The sequence below is a fragment of the Chlorocebus sabaeus genome, chromosome 17 (assembly GCF_047675955.1).
Source record: "Chlorocebus sabaeus isolate Y175 chromosome 17, mChlSab1.0.hap1, whole genome shotgun sequence".
Taxonomy (NCBI): Eukaryota; Metazoa; Chordata; class Mammalia; order Primates; family Cercopithecidae; genus Chlorocebus; species Chlorocebus sabaeus.
This window is the reverse complement of record NC_132920.1, coordinates 39,974,739-40,001,336: the sequence shown is the minus strand read 5'-3', so window position 1 is coordinate 40,001,336 and position 26,598 is coordinate 39,974,739. Positions and strand designations below refer to the sequence as shown.

Below are 26,598 nucleotides of genomic sequence, written 5' to 3'. Positions count from 1 at the left end.
CTCAAGCAGCCTTCCTAACCACTCCAATCTACCTGCATTCTACTAAATAAACTCAAAGCACTTTTTGTCTGCTGTTTATAGGACACGTCATTGTATACTACCTCATGGCACTTTACATTATTTAATATATTGTATGCATTGTTTATTTTATTTATTTTTTTAAGATAGAGTCTCTGTCTGTTGCCCAAGCTGGAGAGAGGTGGCACAGTCTCAGCTCACTGCAACCTCCGCCTCCCAGGTTCAAGCAATTCTCCTGCCTCAGCCTCCCAAGTAGCTGGGTTTACAGGCGCCCACCACAACACCTGGCAACTTTTTTGTATTTTTAGTAGAGAAGGAATTTCATCATGTTGGCCAGGCTGGTCTCCAACTCCTGACCTCAAGTGATCCACCCGCCTCAGCCTCCCAAAGTGCTAGCATTCTACACATGAGCCACCGTGCCTGGCCATGTTTATGTTTTTTATACCAATTAACTTCTCCCCCATCTAGACTCTGAGCCCACGAGGATAGCTCCTGGCGCAGTGGAATGTGTGCAGAAGGTCCTCAGTCCTCAGTGAGCTCTTCCTGAAGGAATGACATCTAACAGCAGTGTGTGGGGAGAGGCAGAGTGAAGAAAGTGGTTAACACCCCAGGAATGAACCTTCATGGTCCACCCAGTGACTCAGGTCCTTCAACTGGTGAAGGCATCCAGGCCTTGGCCAGGCATCCTCAATAGGTGTCTCAAGTGACCCTCAGCAAGTGGCAAAGGAATGCTTCTTTATAAACCTGCATGGTTAAATCAGGCCTTGGAATTCTCAGATAAATGCAGAATGTTTTCATTTGTTTGTTTCACTTCTGTTTTTAATTCCCCCCCCCCGCCCGTCAACAAAAGTCATGTTGCATGTAAAAGGTATGAGATATTTTTCCTCTCTGTGCTTTGAGGGATGCTTTCTCTGATGGAAATGAGGCTCTGGCTCCAGGACTCCAGGCTACAGAAGCTGAGATTTCCTCTAGGAACACAGGCCAATCCTCAAGCCCTGAGAACAGTCCTTGAATGGACTCCCCATTTCTAAATTGTCTCTTTTCAACCCAGATATCCTTGCAAGCTCTACCCCGATTATTGCCACTGAAGGGATCCCCCTCCTCAGTGCCCAGTGTTGAAGCCACTTACCCACCTCATCCTGGAAAGTGCACTGCTGTGTGTCGCCTCTTTCCACCCTGTCACCCTTTCAGAAGCCTTTTCTCGGTTCTCCCTCCTCAAGTTGTGAACAATGTGAAATCTGATCCACCTGCCCCAAGAACTCCAAGCTCCCCCTAGCCTCTGATTCAGCTGAAGCCACTCAGGTCAGAGCTCCTCCCAGTAATCCCTCCATGTAGAGGCCCTCCCTCTGGAGCCCCTCCCCCCGGAACCTCTCCCCCTGGAGCCCCTCCTCCCAGAGTCCCTCCCCCTGGAACCTTGCCCCTGGAGCTCCTCCCCATGGAACCCTGCCCCTGGGACACCCCTCCCCCTGAAGCCTCTCCCCCAGGAACCCTCTCCCTGGAGCTCCTCCCCCTAGAAGCCCCTCCCCCACCCTTTCCCAAGGAGTTCCCTCCCCCTGGAACCCCTCCCCCTGGAGCCCCTCCTCCCAGAGCCCCTCCCCCTGAAGCCCCTCCCCTGGAACCCCGCCCCTGGAACCTCTCAGCTGAAACACCTGGCAAGCCTCACTTCCTGCTGGAAGCCTGCCCAGCCACCCTTCCTCCTCCTCAGCATCCTGTGTTTCTCCCATAATCGAACATCAGGCAGATCTATTATTTCCTGAATTACAGTCACTCTCCCTGGGCTGTGATCTTCTTAGGTCAGGGACAGTGTTGCACAGTGAAATGGGCACCCTGGTGCCCAGCACAGAGCCTGGCACATAGTAGATAGACCAGGGCTTTGCCAAGACCCTGGATGTCTGGCCTTCTCCTGTATCCTCTCCCCTCCAAAACTCCCCTCCATCTCCTTCCTTCAGACTAATTCAGCAATGGTCACTCCAAACTTCTCCTTTCCCTCATCTCCAGCTCCGTATTTCCAGCGATTTCCATTCAGATGCGCTGATGCTAGTGCCACCAACTTCCTCCACAACTGACCTCTCCTTTCCTTCCCCCCCGGACCACCCCGAACTTCAAAGACAGAGAAGCATCTTTAACTCTTCCTTTGTCTGAAATACTACTATATGCCAGACATTTTATATGTACTATCTCACTGAATTCTCATAAGAAACTCTGAAATGTGGGTATTAGCATCCCGATTTTAAGGATAAGGAAACCGAAGTTCAGTGAAGTGAAGCAACCTTCCCAAGGTCACAAGCCCAAAACTGACTGAGCCAGGATTAGAGGCAGGTTCTGACCTAGCTGTCTTTTTATTTTATTTTTTAATTTTTATTTATTTATTATTTATTTTTTTGAGACTTTATTGCCCAGGCTGGAGTGCTGTGGTGCGATCTTGGCTCACTGCAACCTCTGCTTCCTGGACTCAAGCAATCCTCTGCCTCAGCCTCCCAAGTAGCTGGGACTATAGCCATGTACCCATCACACCTGGCTAATTTTTGAATTTTGTGTAGAGACAGGGTTTCGTCGCCCAGGCTGGTATTGAACTCCTTGCCTCCAGTGATCTGTCTGCCTCAGCCTCCCAAAGTGCTGGGATTGTGAGTGTGAGCCACTGTGCCTGGCCATGACCCAGCTGTCTTAAACTCCCATTCTTCTCCCCCAACACACAGGTACTCCTGCACCCACACACAGTTCTCTATTTTATAGATTATCCAGTCTTCATATCCAGTCTACTGGGTTCTACTTAGAAATGCTTCCTGCACCAAGTCTGTGCTCACCTGTGTGAACACTGGGCTCCCCTCACTGGCCTCTGGGAGGCTGGTTATGCAGAGCCTCCTGCGATTTGCTGGCAGTGTGGACTCACCTCATACTGCTCTGTGAGCCTGCACATGCTCTAAGCTTGGAACCATTTCTCTCAGGCATTGTCCTTTCTTGCCAGCTTGGCTGACCTCCAGCCCAGGCTGAGGCTGCCCCCTTTCTTCAGGACTCCATCTGCACCCTTCTGATTCCTCCTTTTGGCTTCAGGTCCTGAGCTTGGTTCTCAGGTCAGAACCACTCAACAGACTACCTGCTTAAACAATATCCTGGGTTTCCCAGCTCTTTTCTCTCAATTTAATTCCTGTTTTTTCCACTTTCAACAGAACATCTCAAACTAAGTGTACCTTTTGAGTCCACCTAGTGCACTGCCGAAAGATGCAGATTCCAGGGCCCTGCCCTCAGAGTTTCCAAGTAAGCAGATCTGGGAGGAAGAACGAGGAATCTGCATTTTAACAAGTTCCCCAGGTGATCTGGATGCAGGCAATTTAATTTACTGCCGTTTCTCTTTCCTCTTTTTTCTGCCAGAATTTTTACAAACCTTTTTAACAATTCACACCTTCTATCCAAAGTTATGAGCAGATCCCTCAGGTTTTCTTGCCTGGCTGCAAAGTAGAATCACAGGGCATTAAAAGAAAAAAAACAAACAAACAAACAAAAAAACGATGCCTGGACCCAGCCTGAACCAATTAAAACCATCTCTGTGGGAGAAGGGAGAGGGGTAGCCACTAGGGTGAGCAGTTCATCGTGGTTTGCCCAAGATCGCCCTAGTTTTAAAACTGAAAGTCCCAACCAGGCACGGTGGCTCACGACTGTAATCCCAGCACTTCGGGAGGCCAAGGTGTGTGGATCACTTGAGGTCAGGAGTTGGAGACTAGCCTGGCCAACATGGTGAAACCCCATCTCTACTAAAAACACAAAAATTAGCCAGGTGTGGTAGTGTGTGCCTGTAATCTCAGCTACTCGGGAGGCGGAGGCAGGAGAATCACTTGAACACAGGAGGTGGAGGTTGCAGTGAGCCAAGATTGCACCACTTCATGCCAGCCTGGGTGACAGAGCAAGACTCCATCTCAAAAAAAAAAAAGAAAGAAAGAAAGAGAAAAGAAAGTCCCATGTCAGGAACCTTCTCAGTCCCAGGCAGGCTCTGACAGTTGTAAAATCTCTTCAGGTGACACTAATTTGTAGGCAAGTTTACCAAACACTGGACTGCATCCAGGACAGGCAAGGCCTCAACCAACCAGCGCACTCTCCCTAGAATTCCCAAAAGTCAGAGCGCACCTGCATTCTGTTTTCATTGAGCGCGGTTATTTTAAAATTTGTCCCTAGGCCAGCAGCATCAGCATCACCTGGGAATTTGTTTGAAAAGGTGGCGCCATCTTCAATAATAATAGCAATAATAATCCACATCTACAATTTATCCACGTTTCTTCTATGGGCCATGCACCTCCTTGGGTACCTTATGTGTCCTCCTTCAACTCACAAGAAAAACGTGAGGTCATTATTACTGTGATCTCTAGTTGACAAATGAAGACACTGGGCCCCAGAGAGGCTGAGGGAACCAGGTGAGGTCAGACTGCTAGTTACTGGCAACACTGTGCCTAGAGCCCCGACATGCCTAACTCAACAGCCCCCTGCTCCTCTCTCACCTGCAGATCTTCTGCAAATCCCTACCAGAAGGCATCGGATGCGTGGACTGACTTGAGTGAAGTGGTGACTAGGGAATTATCCGTCAGGCATGGGCTGGCGGTAGAGGTGGTTTGAGGCTGGGAGGTCCATCCCACAGGGAGAGTGTAGAGCTGATCAGAGGGGGCCTGTTTGGATTCTGGTGCAGCAAACATTTACTGACAACCAACTAACTAGATGGCTTAAATATGCCATCTCATTAAATTCAGCAATAACTCTAAAATATATGGCATTGGGGTTTTGTAGGGGCCATACATACAAGTTTCCCCTTCATGCTCGAGTTCAGGACCAATTGAGAAATAGACACATGAAGCCCCTGATAGAGGTCAAAATGGCATCTTTTTTTTTTTTTTTTTTTTTTTTTTTTTTTTTTTTTTTTAAGATGGAGTTTCGCTCTTGTTGCCCAGGCTGGAGTGCAATGGCGCGATCTCGGCTCACTGCAACCTCTGCCTCGCGGGTTCAAGCAATTCTGTCTGTCTCAGCCTCCAGAGTAGCTGGGATTACAGGCGCGTGCCACCATGCCTGGCTAATTTTTGTATTTTTAGTAGAGACGGGGTTTCATCATAATTGTCAGCACTTTGGGAGGCCGAGGTGGGTGGATCACCTGAGGTCAGGAGTTCGAGAATAGCAGCTACGTTTCTGATAGAGTTGTTGGGAGGAAGTGGCTTTACCGGCCAAATGCACTCCTAATATTCCACTCATGAATGAGGCCAATTCACACATCCCATCACTGGCATAGGATGGGGACCATGGACCTCCCCATAGGAGCAAGCTCCTGAGCTCACGGCCAAGAGCCGGCCAGATGCACCCACCCTGCAGGTGGCAGATCCAAGAGAGACGGGGGAGGCAGTTGGCAGGCCCAGCTCATACTTCTTTGAGAGTCACCAGTTGGAGACGCCTTGGCTCTTCCCTTGAGGAAGTGATGGGGAGGGACAAGCCTGAGAGCGGGCAGCAGGGTTCTCCACCCACATGCACATCAGAGCTACTCACGCCCCAGGCCCACTCCCAGAGATGTTGACTTAGTCCGAGAAGGGAGGGAGTGGGCATTAATGTTTTGTGAAAGTTCCCCAGGTGATGCTAAGGTGCTGAGTACTGACAGCCACTCACAGAAGATCTCTTGGAAACCAGACACCAGGGCAGTGCCTCTAGAAGAGTTGGAATTGTTCCTATTTTACAACCAGGGAAACAAGGGCTCAGGAAACTTGAGTATCTTGCCCTATGTCCGGAGCTAGTAAATAGAATAGTAAGGCTGAGTAATGGCAGTTAACAAATGGGCTTTCCCCCAATTTAGGGTAGACTTGGAGGTTTGCAGCCAGTTTGGAGCCAGATCAGCCAAACCAGCCATTCTCGAGCTTCATCCTGCATCAGAATTTCCTGGAGGGCTTGTTAAAATGCAGATTGCTGGGCCCCACCCCAGAGTTTCTGATTTAGAGAGAAGGCTCTGTAGCTATGAGAAGAGATGACAATGGGACTTTGGAGTTAGGCATACCTGGGTTCTAGGTACAGCTTTGCCACCAACTAACAATATGACCTTGCCTGGTTTACTTGACCTCTCTTGGGCTCAGTGTCTTCATTTGTCAACTAGAGATCACGGTAATAATGACCTCTTGTGAGTTGAAGAAGGACACATAAGGCACCCAGGGTGGTGCATGGCCTGTAGTAGAAATGTGGATAAACTGTAGATGTCATTTTTGCTGCTGTTATTTAGGGATGACTTCTTTAAGAAGACTGGAAGGCCGGGGGAAGGTTTTAGATGCAGGCAAGAATACCAAGGGTAGAACACCAAAGTATGAATGAACTAAGTCTTAAAGGATGCAGCGACATGAGCTAAAATGGAGCCAAAGCAAGTGCACAGAACTGAGAATGAGGGAATCTTGTGCAGAGAGGGGAGGTCTGCTGCGAATCTGGCCGGCAGAGGGGCTGGGATTTAAAGTCACCCAAAATAGAACTTCCTTCTCTCCAAGCTTGCAATCCATGTTTCCCCTCCTCCCCTTCTCTCTGGGCCACACTCCACATGCCTGTGTCCAGACTCATTTGTTAGAACTGTCCCCCCAACCACCCCACCCCCAACCCTGCCCTAGGGATTCAAGGAATCTTAGCAATGTCTCCAAGTTCTGGAGGAAAGGAAGAAGAATATAAGGGGGAAGCCCTCTCTGGGCCTGTCTTTGCATGACTTCCCTCAGTTCCCCAACCTCCCTTTCTCAAGATAGGGTCCTTCCAAGTCAGCATCAGCCTGGCCATCTCATTAGGGTGGGCACCAAGAGGGGCACCAACAGCCTTCTTCCAACCACTCAACCACAGAGTCCTCTCTGCATCTTCGCCAACCCATGCCCCTGCCTCTTTCATAGCCACACTCAATGCGTATCCCCTCAAGCCTTCCCTGATGAATCTCACTGGATGGCAAGAGTTCCTTCCTCCATATGTTTGTTCATTCATTCAGCCACTCATTCCACAAATGTTCTCTGAGCACCAACTCTGTGACCTGGCACCAATATGAAAAAAGACACAGTCCCTGCCCTCCTGCAGGCTAAAGAAGAGAGCACTAGATTTGGAGCCCAGAGTTTGGAGCTCATATTGTCATAAGGAAAAACTAGAGCCCCAGTTCATGTTCATCAAGTCTTTTCTAACATGAGAAGAGATCTCCCAGCCACTGGTGAGACACTGTCAAATCTTCCTGCTCTTTTACACACAGAAAATACATAAAATAAAACATACTGTATCAGACATGGATAACACACTTTATGACCCCATGCTGTTCTCCACCCTGCAGACTTTAGAAATTTGTCTGAGTCTAAATGCATGCCATCTTCAGTCACTGCCTGGACCTCTATGTCCAGCATCTTACCTTATGACCATGTCAACCAGCATTTCTGGGCTTGTTCAGATGTGCCAGGCACCAGAGATAAAGAGATGAACAAAATACATTCCTGAGCACCTGGAGCTCACAGTCCAGTGGGAGAGTCATGCACATAAACAGATAGTCATGACACAATGCGGGAAGCACACAGTGACCCAAGTAAGGCATTGTGGTGTGGGTGGAGAGAGGCACCTGATACAGCTGGCTGTTGACAAGGAGGACACCAGGGAAGGCTTCCTGGAGAAGACAATGCCAGAGCTCTGTCTTAAGGGAAAGTGAGTCTGAAACTGAGCCTGTGCATTGGCTTGGCTCCTGCCACTTCAGGTCACCTTAATCACTTCTCATTGATTTTGCTCCCTTCCTTTCCCTGCCCTCCATCTCAGAATTCCCAGGGCATTGGAGCTTTTGGAAATGTGAATCCAAATGCATGTGGTGTGATTATGGCTGGATTTTCTCCTTCCTCTTATATACAGTCAATATTATAACACCAATAGCATGATGCTGATTATGTAATAAAAGCTTAAAACATAAAGTGGGAGTTTATTTCTCCCTATTTGTAGGTGGTGCCCAGATACCCCCTTGGCCTTTCAACTCCAGTGCAAGTGAAGCCAGAGCTGAGTTTTCAAATGTTGCACATGATCCTCAACAGCTCCTAGCAGACAGAAAAGGGCAGGGCTTTGGCCAACTTGAGGACTGAGAGTCAGGGCTGTACCAGGCTCGGCAAACAGGAGCTACAGCTGCAAATCAAAGGCCTCTTTCACTAGGGAAGCAGAGTGGAGTTGAAGGATGTCCACATCACACTTTTTCTCCAGTGCAGTCACCCAAACAGTTAGTGAAAAATCACAGTCAAAATGAGTGAAAAAAGAAGGATGTAGGTAGTCACATGCATACAAATGGGGGAATTTGAAAACCAGCAAGCCCCTCTCTAAATCTGAAATGAGATATCCTATGACAATATAAGAGGTATGCCCTTATATTTACCCCTGGTGGAGCCAACTGAAACCCATACCCATTTCTCTGGGGGATGTTGTACATTATTCAAGGCGCTACATCACACGTCACTGAGTGCTAAAGAACCATTACCCCAAGACTCGTTTCTGAGAAGCAGCAAAAGCCTTAGGCATACAACGGGGTCAAGAATCCAGAATTTTTAGATTCTAAACTTGGCTCTGCCACTAACAAGCTGCAAGACTGTGGGAAAGCTGCTTGACCTCTCTAAGGCTTACCTCCTTCATCTGTAGAGACTATGACAGGACCTAACCCCAAGGTAGTAGTGAGGACTGAGTGAGAATTCAGGCATAGCACTGCTTGTCAGATACAGAGGATTTCACAAGGAAAATATTTTAAAAATTTCCCAACATATTTGCCTCTGGAAAATGCTAGTGTTTCATTTTTCCTTTTCGTTTTTTCTTGTACAATTCTAATATCAGAGTTAAGCCAGGACCTTGCTTTCCCTGGGAAAAGAAGACTGATAGCTTCCAGAACAAAATGGTGCATAGAGGGAGGAACAGTTGATACGAGGCAATGATGTCTCCTCTAGACAGGACAGGGCAATAGAAAACCTTTATAGTCCGTGCGCAGTGGCTCAAGCCTGTAATCCCAGCACTTTGGGAGGCCGAGGTAGGCGGATCACTTGAGGTCAGGAGTTCAAGACCAACCCAGCCAACATGGTGAAACTCTGTCTCTAATAAAAATACAAAAAAAACATTAGCCAGATGTGGCTTGTAATCTCAGCGACTTGGGAACCTGAGGCAGAAGAATCACTTGAACCTGGGAGGCAGAGGTTGTAGTGAGCTGGGATCGCAGCACTGCATTCCAGCCTGGGCGACAGAGCAAGACTCCATCAAGGAGGAGGGAAGGGAAGGAGAAGGAGGAGAAGGAGGAGGAGGAGGAGAAGGAAGAGGAGAAGGAGGAGGAGAGGGAGGAGAAGGAGGAGGAGAAGGAGGAGGTGAAGGAGAGGGAGGAGAAGGAGGAAGAGGTGGAGGAGAGGGAGGAGAAGGAGGAGGAGAGGGAGGAGGAGGAGGAGAGGGAGGAGGAGAGGGAGGAGGAGGAGGAGAGGGAGGAGGAGAGGGAGGAGAAGGAAGAGGAGAGGGAGAAGGAGGAGGAGGAGAGGGAGGAGAAGGAGGAGGAGAGGGAGGAGAAGGAGGAAGAGGAGAAGGAGAAAAAGAAAGAAAAAGAAGAAGAAAAAGAAAATCTTTCTAGTACTAGGAGGAAAAGAAAGTAAATGCCCAGGATTCCACTTCCTTCCCCACCTCCAGAGAAGAGAGGAGTGGGGTGGTTTGCGGTGTCATTAGAAATAACCCAGTGACTTGGAGAATTTCAGAACAGGGTGCAGGGTTGGGGAACGGTCACGCTCCTTGGAGAAACCCTGCCTATGCCCAGTTCTGAGCAAATATGGCTGGTGACAGCTGAGAAAATTACCTGGGGGCTGCCCTCGGGCCCACCCATTTAGAATCCTCACATCCCAGAGCAGCCACTGGACACTTGGGTCCTCCAGGAGTGGGTGGACGTTCTGCAGAGCCAGGGGCCTGAGGAAGCCCTAAGCTTCAGCAGTGGGTGCCAAGTCTACCCTCAGAGGCCCTGGGGACAGGATGAGACCTGGCCCCTTCAGTGGAGTTCAGCACAGAGGCCCAAGCAGCAGAGAGCAAGGTACAGCTCCGTGGAGATCTGCAGAAACCCTGCAGCCCCCAGGCCCTTCCCTGGTCACCATGAAAATACTGGAGCTTCCCCAGGAAGCCAGACCATACAGGGGAGGGGCACTGGGAGCTGCCCTCACAGGAAGTTTGAATTTCAACTTGATGGGACCTTGCTCCAAAGCAACTCATTTAAATCAGAGACTAAAGTACCTTTATTTTTCACACTAAGTTTTTCATTGCAAATTATCTATTGTAAGAATCAATTACTTTTTCCTGCACAGCTGAGTGTCATTATTCATTTTCACCACCCAGTTTAGTAAGTTTTCAATAAATATGAGCTGCTATTATGTCATCATCATCATCACCACCAAGTGGGTTATTCCCAGATAGACAAAAGGAAGGGAAGAAGAGGACAAGAGCAAAAAATAGTCCCACTTTTGTTTCAGATCTGAGTCCTCGGAGGGCTCAGGGAGGCTGGCTGGCATAGGAGGAGAGGGGAGACGGGCAGCCTCTGGGACCCCCTCACTGGGGAGTTCATCCTCTCCTTATTCAACACAAACTAGTCAAGCCCCACTTTCATCCAGGTTTAACTGCAACTGACCTGTTGGCCCCTCTACCCTTTCCTCACCAAAGGAGCTGCAGAAGAGTGAGCACCAGTGCACCTGCCCCCCTAGTGTACCCCAGTACACCTGTTCCCCCAGTGCATCTACTCCCGCAGTACACCTGTCCCCACAGTGTACCTGTCCCTGCAGTGTACCTGTCCCCCCAGTATGCCTGCCTCCCCAGTGCACCTACTCTGTACTGCACCTGCCCCCCAGTGCACCTGCCCCCCCCAGTGCACCTACCCCCCAGTGTTCCTGTCCGCACAGTGCACCTGCCCCCCAGTGCACCTACCCCCCAGTGCTCCTGTCCCCACAGTGCACCTGTCCCCTAGTGCACTTGTCCCTCAGCATGCCTGCCCCCCCCAGGCCACAGACCTGGACTGTTCAGGTGGGGTCTTACTAGCCTCTTGACCTTCCCACCCATTTACTGTCTTTGTGGCCCTGGCAGTAACACACAGAAGTTAAGAACCAGAACTCAGGAGTTAGACTTCCTAGGTGCAAATCCCAGAGCCGCTTCTCATCTGCTGTGTCATCTTTGGCAAGTTACTTAACCTCCCCATGCCTCAGTTTCCCCATGTGAAAATGAGAATAATAATAGTAATCTGCCTCAAAGATTGTGGGGATTAATTGTGGGGATTAATTTAGTGAGTCAGGTACAATGATTAGGGTAGCACCAGGCACCTATTCAGCACTAAATGTGAATAACTCACACCCTCTCAATGAGGTCTTTCAAGGGCATCTGAAATAGCAGCCCCACCCCCAGCACCTCCCATCTCCCTTCCCTTCATTTTCCATGTAGACTTATCACCATCTGAGAGGCTATACACTCCATGTATTTATTATCCCTCCCACAAGAATGTATATTCCATGGGGCATTTTTGTCCTTCATTCATTGCTGTATCCTCCGTGACTAGAATTACTACTTGGTGCATAATAGGACCTTGTAATAAAGAAGGAATATATGAAACTTACTAACTGTGTAGACTTAGGCAAGTTACAAAACTCCCCACATGCCTTAGTTTACTCATCTGAGAAATGGAGATGATGCCCACACCCTCACATTGATGTGAAGATTAAATGAGGCAACATTTGTAAATAGGCCCACTCCAGTCCTTGGTACGTGGTTGACCTAAGAAGACCAGTCTCTGCCTGATGGAGGAAGGGCCTGAAATGGTTAATCCCTGACTCTCCTCCCCCATGTAAAGCTGGGCTTGGCTGCAGGACCACTGGCAGCTATCCAGGTGGAGGCTAAATGTCAGAGGTGTGTGCCTGTAGGGCAGCCCTGGTCCTGATGCAGTCTTGACCCAGGCAGCTGGAGCCCCTCGCCACCCCCTCCTGCTAAGCAATGCTGCCTGGGCCTGGAGCATTTGGGAGTGCAGGAGCTGAGCGGTGGGAACCTCCGCAGGCCTGGGTCCCACGCCACATCCTGGCCTTGGGGGGAGGTGGGCCCAAGGCCTGGACTTGCTTCCCAGCTATTCCCAGGCGGCCCGCTCTCCTGCTGGCCCAGCTGCGCTGCCTGAGCCGGAGGGCTGCAGGGGTAGGTCTGTCTGTCAGCATCGCTTGTCCCCAGTCATGACAAAGAAGACGTGGGCCTCAGCACAAGCACAGTCTGGACTCAGAGCCTCACTCTGTCAACCCTGAAGCCCACCTGCCTCCCTCCCTGGCAGGGAGTGTGTGGAATGGCGGTCACAGAGGACTCACCAGAGCTCAGGGACTCCAGCCTGTGGCTTCCCAGATTTCTCCAACTTCTCACAATGCCCCAGCTTCTCAGCAACTTCCCTGAGAGCCGTGCCTCTCCATGACTGACCCAGAAAGAGATGAAAATAGACAGACACAGGCTTCAGTGTGAATGCTGGAGATGATAATGTAGCCCAGCGTTGTCCCATGGTCATCCACTCCACAACCATCTATGAACCCCACTCTGGGCCAGACACTGTGCACTGTAGGATGCGGCAGTGAATAAAACTCAGACCTGATCATCAAAAAGCTCCCAGTCAGAAAGGCGGTACACATGTGAGCAGGCCGGGGTAGTGGGCAGAAGTATCTCGGTGGAGCTGCACAGGGAATGACGAGAGTATGGCTGAAGGGTCTCTAACTCAGCCTGGGGAAGGAGGGAGCATGAGAAATCTAGAAGGGTGGTACCAAGGTGCTTCTGACCAGCAACAACTTGCGGGTGAATAGAGGAGCTAATGAATGGAGAAATGATACTTCTCATTTCTGAGGGGCTGGCTCAGAATGGCTCTGGGGAGGGTGCCAGCTTCAGCTCCCATCCTCCCAATCTTCAAACCCTGTTACCAGAAACTAAGCCCTCTGAGGGCAGGGACCAGGTTCAGTCTGCATCCCTAGAATGAGGACAGGCATATATGGTAGGCACTGAGTACAAATGTCTGAGTGTGCCAACGCATAAACAAACCCCTGAAGGTAAGATCACTACTGACCTGGGGACATGTTGCTTTTTTCTTATCCCATGGACATTCACATAAATTTCTATTGCCCAATTTCCTCTTGGTAAGTGTAAGAACCTTCACAGGCTATAAACTCTCCAACTGGTGCCAAACAAGGTGTCACTCAGCCTCCAACATGGGTATCTTTAGAGGAAACCAACCATGGGGTTCTGCCCATCACCCTGAGTGCTGCCAGCCTCCCCATCGATGGTCACCACCATCACACTCCTGTGGTACACCCTGGGAAAAGCCGCAAGAGTCACATACCACTGAGGACAACGGCCAGAAAGTCGCTGCCAATGTTTGTGGCTCGGTATTTACAGAAAAACAGGATCATCCTGTGCTTGCAACCCACAACCAGTCCCAGGCGCATGTGCAGGCCCATCCACACACCCTGTGTGGAACACGCAGCCTGCTCCCCAGGCCCCTGTCGTCAACGAAAGAATACAAAGAAGAGATGCCAATTGGATTTATCTGTTTAAACACCATCCCGTGAAGCTGGTCCCTGGGTAAATTATCCAAACAGTAACCATTCTTGCTTCCTTCTTAAAGAAAAACTATAGAAAGCATACATTCTCCTTGCATTTCTGCTATTCATTCATGCAGCCAATATTTAATAAAGACCTACTATGCGTTAGCCCCTGCCAGTGGAACTATGCTATGGTTCACATGTCTGTGTTCCCTCCAAAATGCATATGTTGAAACATAATCTTTGTTGTAATAATGTGAAGGGTAGGGCTTTTTGGGAAGTGATTATGTCATGATGGCTCCACCTTCATGAATGGATTAGTGTCTTATAAAAGGGCGGGAGGCAGAGGCGGGCAGATCATGAGGTCAGGAGATCGAGACCATCCAGGCCAACATGGTGAAACCCCACCTCTACTAAAAATACAAAAATTAGCCGGGTGTGGTGGCACGCACCTATAGTCCCAGCCACTCAGGAGGCTGAGGCAGGAGAATCGCTTGAATCCGGGAGGTAGAGGCTGCAGTGAACCAAGATCACGCCACTGTACTCCAGCCTGGCGACAAAGCAAGAATCAGTCTCAAAAAAAAAAAAAAAGCAGGGGGTGCTGAAGGCAATTAGCTTAAGCCCTTTTAGCCCTTCCGTTCCTTCTGTCATGTAAGGACACAGTGTTCTTTCCCTCCAGAGGAAGGGAAGGAACACAGACATGCAAGCCATAGCATAGTTCCACTGTCAGGGGCTAAAGCATAGTAGGTCCTTATTAAATATTGGCTCCATGAATGAATAGCAAAAATGCAAGGAGTACCTATGCTCTTTACAGTTTTTCATTAAGAAGCAACAAAACACCACCTTAGGAGCAGAGGGCAGCCCTCACCAGACACCAACCCTGCTGGCACCTTGATCTTGCACTTCCCAAAGTCCAGAACCATGAGAAAAGTTGTTTTGGTTTATCAATTACCCAGTGTGTGGAATATTGGCACAAATGGACTAAAACATACTAGAAATGCAAAACTGAACCAGTCAGAGCTTTGCATTCTGGAAGCTAATAGTCTAGTGGCAGTCAGACAGAACAGTGGTTTTAAACACTGCGCTCAGTGCTTCATCAGAGACAGGCCTGTGGGAGCAGAGGTGAGAGGGAACCCTACCTACCTGAAATTGATGGGGAAGAGGAGGGGTTAGAGAGACTTTACAGGTGTGGTGGTTTTTGGACTGAGTCTTGAAGGACAGCTAGGCGTTCCCCAGGTATGAGCCTTCAGGTAGTGGCGAGGGCAAGAGTTAGAGATGTCAGCGGCAGGGCAGGCAGAGCTTGGGCAGCTGGTAAGGAGATGACCTGAGAAGTAGTCCAGGGCTCAGACATGAAGGGACTATACCCCTTGAATTCTGAAACTGGCTTTGGGATTTTCCAAATTCCCCTTTGATCCATTAAGAGAATCCATTCTCAGACCGAGGGGGTCAAGGGGTATCACACGTCACACAAAGACAGAGACCCTGAAGAGTAATCCAGGCATGAGGACCCCAAGGAAAAGAGTCAGGGAGAAGAATCCTCCAGCCACTGTTTCTGAAGCCCAGGTCCCCGCATCCTACCAGGCCCAGGGGCACCTCCACGAGCCCACACGCACAGAGCCAAGCCGTGAGTGAGGGCCACCATTCCCTGGGGAGAACAAGCACCATTCCACAAACCCAGACCCAATAATCAGACTCTGAAAAAGAGTACCCCTTTCAACTCCTGGATAGCTGTGCCTTCCCCTCTTGGGATGTCACACTCTCCACCTATGTGTGAATGGACTCAACTCCTTTCTCCTCCACGATCTGCAGGAGGCCTCTCATACAGCTGCTGGGATGCACAAGATATTGAGAACGAAGGTGGCTACCATTTCAAGACCCTTTCACAGGCAAGAAAGCTGAGGTCCAAGAAGCAGGCTACTTGCCTCAGGACCCACAGCAAACTCATGCCACAGCCATGTCTAGAACTCAATTCTCAAATTCACAGCACAGAACTCTCTCTCCCACCATAGAATAGTCACAGACAAATCCTGCTTTGCTTCCTGGTTTCTCCTGAGTTTCTACTGAACTGGGAACAACAACTACAAAAGTGCAATATAAAAACAAAAATTAAAAATTCCAAACATTTTAGCCAAGATGCATTCATGAATATTTCCCCTAAGTATTGTGAGCCCTGCTAGGATCCAAGCGACACAGTCTTTCTCTTTAAGTATTCCCAAATACTCCAGAAATGAACTCCCAACTTTTCCTGATTTCCTTACCTCAGATTTTCTCTTTGAAGCCTGGAGAGTACTTAGAAACTTCTCTTTAAAAAGGGAAGGTGCTCCTGACAGTCATTCCAAGAGATTTGGATTTGCCAAGCTGAAGTTACAGAAACCTGTGACTATGCATACTAATTATTATTATTTGCCTACCATTAGTATGCTTTTTCACATTTCACATCTGATTTTTTATGTACATTTCTCTTAATTTTTGTGTGCAAACAGTCCTAACATGAAGTGAAAAAAATCATCGGCAAAAGGAGAAAAGCAAACAAACCAGCCTGGTGTCCAGGGATTCGAGAATTTCAGGAGGCTCAGGAGGCAAACTGGATATGTTCTCCAGGAAAGGGGAGTTATTGGTCATATCAGCTACACAACCGATTACCTGAGGATTCCACTGGAAATGAAAAAGAGAGAAAGAGAAGGAGTCGAGAGTCCCCCAAAACCCCAAGTGGCTTCTCCCCAGCTTTAGAACACCACAGGGATGCTCACGTTTTAAGAGACTTGCTTTCCTAGAATAGCCCCAGTCCCTCGCTGTGGGCTTGTGCTGGGAATGACAAAGTACTCATGGTAGGGAGCCCCCAGAGTCCCAGCAGGTAAGGAGAAGACCCTCAAAAGTAAAATAAAAATTAAAAAAATCTGCTACTAACTGGCAGTTATTTGAACTAGTTATATGAGAGACCAGGAGCAGGCCGCACAATCGCTTCTTCCCCAGGGCTCTTCTCCTGAGCTGAGCAGATGCCAGCCGTGTGTTTATCATTTCTCCCCACTATCTTTTAAGGCAGCCACATCCCAAGCCAGCAGGCAGAAGCTGGACCAAGACACATGTCTGAAGGGGAAGGAGGCCAGATTCACTGCACCAGGCATGAAATATGCCTTATCTCATATTTGCCAACACACCTGCACCATGGGGACACGTAAAATGTGAACCTCATCCCCATTTCCCATTAGAAATTAGAGGTTCACAAAGCCCAAATAATGTGTGCTGGGCCATTTAGCAATGGTAGAGGGGGACTGGGTCTCCCTTCTATTCCATTCTAACCAAGAGGTACCAGGACCACTGCATGTAGTGTGCAGGCTGTGAACTGCAAGAGAATCCCACATCCAAGGAGATGCATGAGCCCACCCTGCCTGCAGGGCTTGCCCGCCTGGGAGAGAGTACACTCAGTACAGATATCGGGCTGCAGAAAACCAGTCCCACTTATGATCCCTCCACTCCCAGAGTCCAATTCCCACCTGCCCAATCACAGCCATGGTGGGAGCAGGGGAAGGGCACATCTTATCCCTGGTGCCACAGAGAGAGTATGTGATCAGGTGAGATGGTGATTGTGTGTGTGAATGCACAGCCAGGCTCAGGACAGTGCCCAACACATACACACTGGCAGAGCTGGGCCACTTTACAGGATTATGCTTAACCATGTTTCCTTTAAGAAACAAAGTCCCCGCCACCCGACCCCCAACCTTGGTTTTTGTTTTGTTTTGTTTTGAAACATAGTCTCACTCTGCTGCCCAGGCTGGATTGCAGCTGCAATCTCAGCTCACTGCAACCTCTGCCTCCCGGGTTCAAGCAATTCTCCTGCCTCAGCCTCCTGAGTAGCTGAGACTATAGATGCCTGCCACCATGCCTGGCTAATTTTTGTATTTTTAGTAGAGACAGAGTTTCCCCATGTTGGCCAGGCTGGTTTCAAACTCCTGACCTCAGGTGATCTTCCCGCCTTGGCCTCCCAAAGTGCTAAGATTACATGCATGAGCCACCGCACCCAGCCTAACAAAGACCCTTCTTAAGTTCACACCCAGCCCCTGCATGGCTAAGCAGCCTCTCTGATCAGGCTCCCCCTTGGCGGCTGGCAGGTCAGCTACCTGGGCCCCTCTGAAGCCACCCCAGGTCACCTCTCATCATTCTCCTCCAGGAGCTAGACCGTTGGGATAACCTGGCTCTGCAGAGGAAGACTGGCAAGTCCCAAGAAAGTCTTTTTGTGTCTCCCCGTGCTATTCTCACCCTGCTGGCCTTTCCCCACGCCCTCACCCATGATGAATGCACCCTGGAGAGGAAAGAGGAACAGAAATTCCATGCTCTGGACCCTGCCCGGAGCTGGCTTCCCAACCATGCGACTTCTGTGGCACCTGCTCTTGCTGGGAAGGCACCAGTGGGTCCTCTCCAGCTCTGACATCTGCCTCCCTCAGCTCGTCTTGCCTGTAGGAGCCGGCCAGCCTCTCCTGCATGCTATGCTGATGCAAAGTCCTCTGCCCCGAATTGGGAGAACCACCCCTGTCAGGGATATGGGGTTTGTTTTCTTAATTAACTGAAAATGCTAACATGGGAGCCCGGGAGCTGGCAGGGGCCTGGCCTTCAACGGCTGCTAGAAAAAATTCTTGCTTTGAAATCTGGATCTCTAATGCCCCACATGGGATGTCAAAACAAACAGAGACACTCGATCCTGGAGCACAGGGCCTGGGGCCGGTTCAGGTTACAGGGCCAGAGATGGATTTAGCTACAGGATGCCACAGCAACCAACAGGTGACCAGATCCTGATTTCCCAAAATGGCACAGCTAGACCCCAAGAAGCCCCATGCTGGGGCACAGGCTCTAGGGGGATGGGGAGAGGTCATTGGGATCTATGCCAGCAATACTTCCTGAGTGCCCACTGCCCAGCAGGCATGGAGCTGGGGGCAGGGAAGGCTGCAGAGATAGCCAAGTTCTATTGACTCCTGCTCTTGAGGAGATAAAATTAGGAACAAATTGCTCATGTGTAGCACAGAAGGCCCCCAGAGCTGAAATATTTACTATCAAGACCTTTGCAGATAATGTTCGCTGACTCCTAATGTAGAAGACAGAAAAGGGTAGAGTGGAGTCTGGAGAAAAGGTGACCAGAATGACCACCCAGAGCCCAGCTGAGGGATAGTAACCAGAGAGTGGAGATACAGTGGAGCATCATTCAAAAGCAGGGATGACAGCAAGACCCAAAACCCCAGTAGGGAGAGGAGGGAAAGGAGATGGAAGAGGATGGAGAAGCAGGGGTCCTGAGTCTGCCGCCTCCAGCCTCCTGGACTGGCAGGACATGTGATCCAGAAAGGATGCTGATTGCCCAGCCCCATCTAAGGGCCAAGGCACCAGGCTAGCATGACACAGCCCGGCATGCCCCCAGGGTGGTGGGGCCCAAGTCGCATGCACAGTTCCCTACACCAGGGATCACGCCATGGCCTTCTCACCTAACAGCCGGGCCTCAAGAGAGGTCAGAAGTTCTGAATGACCAGAAAACATCCCTCTTTGGGAGGAAGTGGCAAAGTGTTCCAGGGAGGCCCCGCACTTCCCCTTCCCGGCACAAGTCGTCCCATCTGCAAAGGCCCAGAAAGGAGCAAGTTTGCTGGAGGTCAGAGATGCTATGTCAGAGCAGAGCACCCCAATCTGAACTCCGGGGCCTTCCTTTTTCCTGACTTGCCTGTTCCTCTCTGAGTCTCTGGCCTAGGTCCATCCTGAGCTTGGAGACCAGGAGGTTAGAAGATTCAGAACCCCCAAGCTGCTTTGCCCCAACCTAAACCCCTCAGTTTTCTTCATCCCCCAGGAGAGGGGGATGTTGAACCATTTCCTCTTGGGACACCCATACTGCACCTCTCCCTTCCTGCAATGGAATCGGTCGATGTAGCCTTCCTTAATCTTTGGGCCTTTGAAGCACACAATGTAGAGCCCAATTTGAGAAACAAAGCATTAAAAGTTAAAAACTATTATTTTAGGAAACCACTCGGTGTCCACTTGCACAGAAACACAAACCTGGGGACTAACATCACCTGCCAACAGTAGGTTATATGGTGGTCATTCAGATGATTCAGAATAAATGCCTCCAATTTTTAGAGTATTATTATTAAAATGAAAACAAGGAAACATTTCTCAAGGAAAAGCATATTCTCAAGCAGAGTCTCAGACCTTAGAGAAAACATTCATGTAATGTTCCCAGGGGTCTCTGGGGCCCAGTGTGAACGGCTCTGGCTAGGGGTGAGGACCCAGGCTACGGAGTTAGGTTGCCCTGGACCCCTCCCTGTCCCAGCTGTGTCCTGACTGCCCTCTACAATGGCTGCCACACAGTAGACCAGCAATTCAACTTTGTTGAACACACAAATGAATGAATGGTTAGATGAATTAAGAGGCTCATCCTGGCTCTGCCATTTACCAGCCCTGCATCTTTAAGGAAAGGTCCTTAATCTATGAGCCTTAGTTTCTTCATCTGTGAAATCTACAAAATTAGTCACGAGTCAATAAACTACTGCAAGAATTAAATGAGATGCAAAGCCGTTAGCAGAGTGATTGGTGCATTCAAGGTACAGAATAAATGGTAACTATTATTGTTACTTTCCAAAAATGGCTTTAATCTCACATCTAAAACATCTTTCCAGCTCTGTGCACCCTCCCTATTCCATCATGCCACATTATATTTTGGTAAATCCCCAGCACAAAGCCTGGCACAAGTAGGAACACAGAAAACATCTGTTGAAGCATAATTTAGCAGAAAGCGTCTCTGATCTGGAAACCCTGGCCTCGGGTGAGTGCCAGGGGCTGAGGCTTCTAGCATCTCCTGCCTCCTCCATGGGAGGTCACCTCTTTGTCGCAGACCTCAGCCCTCCAAACTGTACCTGAGCATTCAAGGCCAGGAAGCTCACCTGTGTCCATGCCACAGGAAATGGGGCAAGGGGGCATTTGCTCTGCAGAGGGTGGGGGTGCTGGCTGAGCCCATCCCCCTGCTGCAGACTTCTCTTCCCATTCCTTCTCACTCCAGCTCTGGGGAGCGTGGGCCTCCCCCCAGGCAGCGTTCCCAGGCTTCAGCACTAACAGGCTCTCCATTCTTCCCTGCCCTTGGCAGACCTGCCTCCTCCCACTACGACACTGTCTGCTGCTGCTCATGGGCAACCGCCTCAATCCAAGGAGACAACGCAGACCTCTTGGGGCCCAGGCCTGGTCTGTCCCCTGACCCTATAGGAAGAAGAGGAATTGGTCTGAGTCTCCTGCTGAGATAGACTCACAGGGTCACTAATTTTACCCTCAGACTGCAAATGTCATTGGTCTCTGGCATCTTCACAAACAGCACTCACTGACCACACTTCATTTTTCCCAAATGAGGGAGAAATCTGACATTTGCCCCTCCCGGATCTTCACGCCTTGGGCCAAGCTCCAGCTACGTTCAGATGTCAACCCCCACCTCGCTGCCTGAAGGTTGACAACCACCAGAAGGGGGGACCTAACTCCAAGTTCAAGACTCGCTACCCACTGGGGATCCCAGCCCCCACCTCTGTCTCCTCCTTCTCACATTTGCCCATCGGATACTATTGGCAAGAGTCACCAGAACTCAACCCAAAATCAGAAATCCTCAATCCAAGGAAGAGGATGTAACGTGGCTTTCTTTCACTTACCAAGTTTATCCAGCTATTTTCCAACTTTCTTTTTAGGGATCCTGAGCTCAGTCCTCAAGAATTATCTTCTGATGTCCCAGAGCTGGGCACTGGGAGCCCAGGTCCACAGCAGGGAGCTGCAGACAGGGAGTCCTTCTGTGGGCATGGATTCCTGGGGTGGGGTGTGCTTGATTTGAAGCAGTGCCTCCTCCGCTGGAGGCTTCAGTACTAAAATCTAGCCCAGGAGGGTCCCAGCCACAGCCCAGCAAGGCATCCAGCAAGGGAGGCAGGGCCACTGTCAGGAGTAGCATGTGTGGCTGTCTTTCTTAAAGGGACAGCCTGCCCCAAGAGCCCAAGGGGAGTGGAAATGCTAGAAAGGAAGGAGCAAGGGAGGATGAGCTAGCATCTTCTAGGGAAAAACTCTGAACGCACACCAGTCCGTGACCGGCACTAGCCTCCACAAGCTTCTCCACTTTCCTGATGTGGAACATGGAGGCAGAAAGACCCTTCCCCAGGGGAAGCTGTCCTCCTGTAGCTCCAACTCCAGGGCTGAACTCACCCAGAGGGTGTTGCAATAACCCATAAGAAATATTAATTATTTACTATGTACACAGCACTTTCCTAAGTGCTTTGCATGAAGAAACTGATTTAGTCCCCATAGGAACTTCCGGAGGTAGGTACTGTGATTATCATTCCCATTTTATGGATGAGGAAACTGAGGCCTGGAGCTAGGAAATTGCCAAGGTCTTACAGGTAATACATGAAAAAGTTAGGATTTCAACAAAACTGATTCTACTGGCGCTCAACCACTCATCTTCTACCAACCTTGTCTGGAGGGTAAATTTCTTTTTTCATCTTTATAGATTTTTGTATTTTCCACATTCTAAAATAAGCATTATTCTGTATAAAGAGAAAAAAAATACAGATTCTACTTTCTATCTCTCACTCCAGTATTTCAACCAAGATGAGACTAGAGCAAGAAGATAAATGTATTCTACACGGAAGCTCTAAGAGGAAAGAGTGTAGCAAAATTAACAGGACAGTGCAGCAACACTATGATTAAATCTATTTGAGTTAAGTTTTGCCTATTATAGATCTACAGGCAGGTTTTAAATAAAGTTAAAGCAATCACTTCTTCTTTCAGCCAAAATTGAAATAAAAAGTTTTTTAAAACCTGGTAATTGAAAAATTCAGTGAAGTCCAGGCTCCTCATACATTATCCAAGACCTTTCCTAATTTGATCACCAGCTCCCTCTGCAGCTTCCCCCACATGGTGCCACCCACCCCACCCAGCCACCAGGCCAGATTACCAGAGGTTTCCATAAGCCTCTCCAGCACGCTGCCACTGGCTCAGGCTAGGATGCCCCTTCCCTCCAGCTGTGCAGTCTTTGCCATCTTTCCAGACCAGGTTAAACTGTCAGTGCTGCTATGGAGGCTTCCACCCCCATGAGCAGAGTGTTGAAAGTTAAAGACTCCCTCTTCTGCACTCCCACAAGCTTTGCCCATTGCTATGGACTGAATGTGTCCTCTCAAAATTCCTAGGTTGAGGCAGAATTCCCTATCTGATGCTATGTGTAGGCGGGACCTTTGGGAGATGATTAGGTCATGAGGGTGGAGCTCCCCTGAACAGGATTCATGCCCTTATAAAAGAGACCCCAGAGAGCTGTCTCACCCATCTGCCATGTGAGGACACAGTGAGAAGGCTGAACCGCCAGACGTCAAATCTGCCAGTGCCTGGATCTTGACTTTCCAGCCTCCAGAACTGTGAGAAATAAGTGTTTGCTGTGTGAGTCACCCAATCTATGGTATTTTGTTAGAGCAGCTTGAACTATGACATCAAACAAAGTCTGTTGTTAGAGGTGGCATCACATTGTATGCTAATTAACTGAGCATCTTTTTTTCACTTTTCTGTCCCCAGCAACTAGCACTAAAATTGTGTGGAGTCAGGCAGCACATGATCATAATTCTGTTTGAGGGTGTGTTTAGTTCTGCGGGCCCTTCCTCATGAGTAACCTCATTTGAACTCCACAACAATGAATGGGCATTAGATGTGTCAAATGTTAGTACTGGAGGAGGTAAGTAGCGTTTGAGGTCCTTGTAACTCTGCCTTTTGAAGACTAGGTTTGCCCAGATGGACTTGAAGGACTGGCCAGGCTCCCCCAGCCCATTTTCAGTTGGGCCAGACTCTACCCGCCGTACCTGCCTTCCACAGGCCTCCCCATTGCTCCAACCTAACATCCTCTTGTCCTCAGCTTCCTCCAGCCAAGCCGAGCACCAGTGGGCACAGAGATGATGATGCTCACCAGCTGGGGTGTAGGCCGCATTCTCTGTGAGCTAGTGCATGCAAAATGGCCAGAGCACTGATGAGGGGCCACATTTTCAAGTAAGAACCCAGAACAATTCTGCCAGTTTTATGGAGGAAAACCCTGTTACACATCCCCGGGGCTGTACCTCCTGGCACTGGCATCACTGAGAGAGGGTGTGGAACAAAGGCACACAGAATGTCAGAGCCAGAAGGAACCTTAGAAATCACATTGCTCAACCCCACTCTAGACAGGGAAACAAGGGCCCAAACTCGGGAGGGACTTGTCAGAAACACAGACTCAGTAGCAGAAGACACAGAGCGACAGCTGGCTCCTGAGCCCTTTTGGATGATTCCGATCCAAGCAAGAAAAAGGAAACTAAAGAGTTTATACTAAAAGGATGTCACAAAGGCCAAATTAATTGCAAGGCATTCTTCAATTACACAGCACGCAAATGGGCTTTAAATGCAACATCACACACAGAAAACATGTTATAAAGAAAACAATACAGAAGTATAACAGAGGAAGATGTTCAGTAACAGCGTTCAAATTTAGTCACCCTGGAGGCCAAGTCACGCTACAACCCACGTTCTTCTATGAGCTCCCCTACGAATGAATTGAGCAGGTAAGAGCTAAATCTAACACTATTTCTGCATTGTGTTAGTAGAATGCATTAACATGAAAATACCACAGATTAATACTTTCTTTCATCCTCAAATAATTTATAGTTGTGCCAGTTATTGATGTTTAGTCAAATACTGTTGGTCCCCACCCCCAATTGCACACAGTGGATTGTACTTCCTGGGTACTTGTGTTGGGTGGGGCCATGTGACTAATTTTGGTGCACTCACTGAAAATAGAAGGTGAGTGTCATAAGGGTTAATTTTGTATGTCAGTTTGGCCATGGGAGCAGGTATTTGGTCAAACACCAGTATAAAGGTTGCTGTGAGGTTTTTTTGGTTTTTTGTTTGTTTTGGAGACAGAGTTTCGCTTTGTCACCCAGGCTGGAGTGCAGTGGCATGATCTTGGCTCACTGCACCCTCTGCCTCCCAGGTTCAAGTGATTCTCCTGCCTCAGCCTCCCAAATAGCTTGGGACTACAGGCATGTGCCATCATGCCCAGCTAATTTTTGTATTTTTAGTAGAGATGGGGTTTCACCATGTTGGCCAGGCTGGTCTCAAACTCCTGACCTCAGGTGATCCACCCACTCCGACCTCCCAAATTACTAGGATTACAGGCGTGAGCCACCATGCCCAGTCAGATTTTTTGTTTTTTGTTTTTTGTTTTACATGACATGAACACTTAAATCAGTAGACTCTGAGTAAAGCAGATTACCCTCTATAATGTGGGTAGGCCTCATTCAATCAGTTGGAGGCCTTCAGAGAAAACGACCGAGGTCCCCCAGTGAAGGGAACTCTATCCCCAGACTGCCTTCAGTCTTGAGCTGCAACATCAGCTCTTTCCTGGGTCTCCAGCATGCTGGCATGCCCTGCAGATTTTGGACTTACCAGTCCCACAATCATGGGAGCCCATTCCTTAAAACAAATCCAGATATATGTAGAGAGAGGTCCTATTGGTTCTGTTTCACTACAGAACCCTGACAAAAACAAGCATCATTAGTGGTCTAGAGCTTTTAATTGTGAGGACCAGACTCCCTTTTCCTTTAGCACAGCAGCTGTCAACATTGAAGACAAGGCCTGTTCTGCCAGTCTCAGTTCCTAAGGGACCATAACAAGCAGAGTCCCTCTGTTGACCCACTACAGACAGATAGCATGAGTAAGAAATAAACCTGTGTTGTTTTAAGTCACTGAAATTTGGAGTTGGTGTGCTATTAAGCCTAATCTTATACTGACTGAAGCGCTCATTGTTTATCTTAGATTTAAGACATTAGGGGGCTAGGAGAGAAACCCAGAAAAGTAATAGAACCATAAAAGGATTTTGATCCTGGCCTCCCAAAAAGACTCCCGGACATACAGCCTTCCTCCAGCTGCACAGCTTCCCTGTTGTCTATCTTGGGATCCTGGAAGTCTTAACCCAGAATCCAACCACGATTGTGTAAGTGCATCAGAGGTACGATCTCACTGCTGAAACTTCCCCAGAAAATGTTCAGAGCTCAGCTGAAGAATCTGACCTGGGCCTAGGATGGGAAGCCCTCCAAAGAACAAAAGTTTCCACTACGGCAACAAGAATGTTAAACATGATTCTAAAAAAGTTCTCAGTAAGAGAAATGTGATGATGAGTATTTATAAGCCAAAAACCAAAGGCCATTCCCTAGTTCCTATGAGGTTTCCCGCCACAGGGGGAGGGTCAACAGGACTAGAGATGGTACTGGAAACAGATATGTTTGTCCTTGGCTCCATTACAGATGGGTTAAGTGTGAAGCCTTTGAGAAAATGCAGTCACAAAGTGTTGATGATTCTCCTTGGAAATCAAGGGGGACCCAGAGGCTGCTGGGACTCCTCCATACCTTTCTTCTCAATGAATAAATCCAGGCCCCTGAACTTAAATAGTCTACAAAGTGTGGGGTAGAATAAAATATAATGGACTTGAACTATCACAGGAAATATTTAGCTTAGACCAGCAGCTCTCAAAACTGGAGGTGGCTCCCCATCACTCCCCTTACCCCCAGAGACATTTGGCAATGTCTGGAGATGTTTTGTGGTTCTCATAACTAGTAAATGTTACTGGGATCTACTGGGTAGAGGCTAAAGGTGCTAATAAGCCTCCTATAATACAAAGGATAGCCCACCCCAACCAAGAATTATGTGGGCTAGTATCAAGTTTGAGAACCTGTGACTGTGATCAAATCCCTTGTTATGAGGGTGTGAAGGTTTAGAACAAGAGCAGAGGAACATTTATAGAATATGCCCCATTGCAGAAAAATACATTGCGGTCAAACTGTGGGACCTCAGGCCAGCAGTATCAGCATTACCTGTGAACATGTTAGAAATGTGCAGCCTTGGGCTCTGCCCCAGACTCCTGGATCAAATTCTTTCTCAAGTATTTATTGGAAAAAAATACAACATGTGATTCATATACCTATAGAGAAAAACCAAAACTGACTATCACTAAAGCATCCTGAGAGGTAGCACAGTTCATGTCAGTAGG

General features: G+C 48.8%; 1 protein-coding gene across 2 annotated transcripts in view; it reads right to left on the bottom strand.

Annotated features, from left to right (window-relative positions):
• DAAM2 (dishevelled associated activator of morphogenesis 2) overlaps positions 1-26,598 on the bottom strand; it is a 115,044-nt gene that overhangs the window by 64,201 nt on the left and 24,245 nt on the right. Inside the window, exon 1 of one of the 2 annotated variants that reach the window (XM_073005944.1) lies at positions 21,209-21,405. The exons of the other annotated variant lie outside the window; for it this stretch is intronic. The gene's annotated coding sequence lies outside the window, so the exon portion shown is untranslated. Of the gene's footprint in view, positions 1-21,208; positions 21,406-26,598 lie in introns of those variants that run through there. 2 annotated transcript variants of the gene reach the window in all.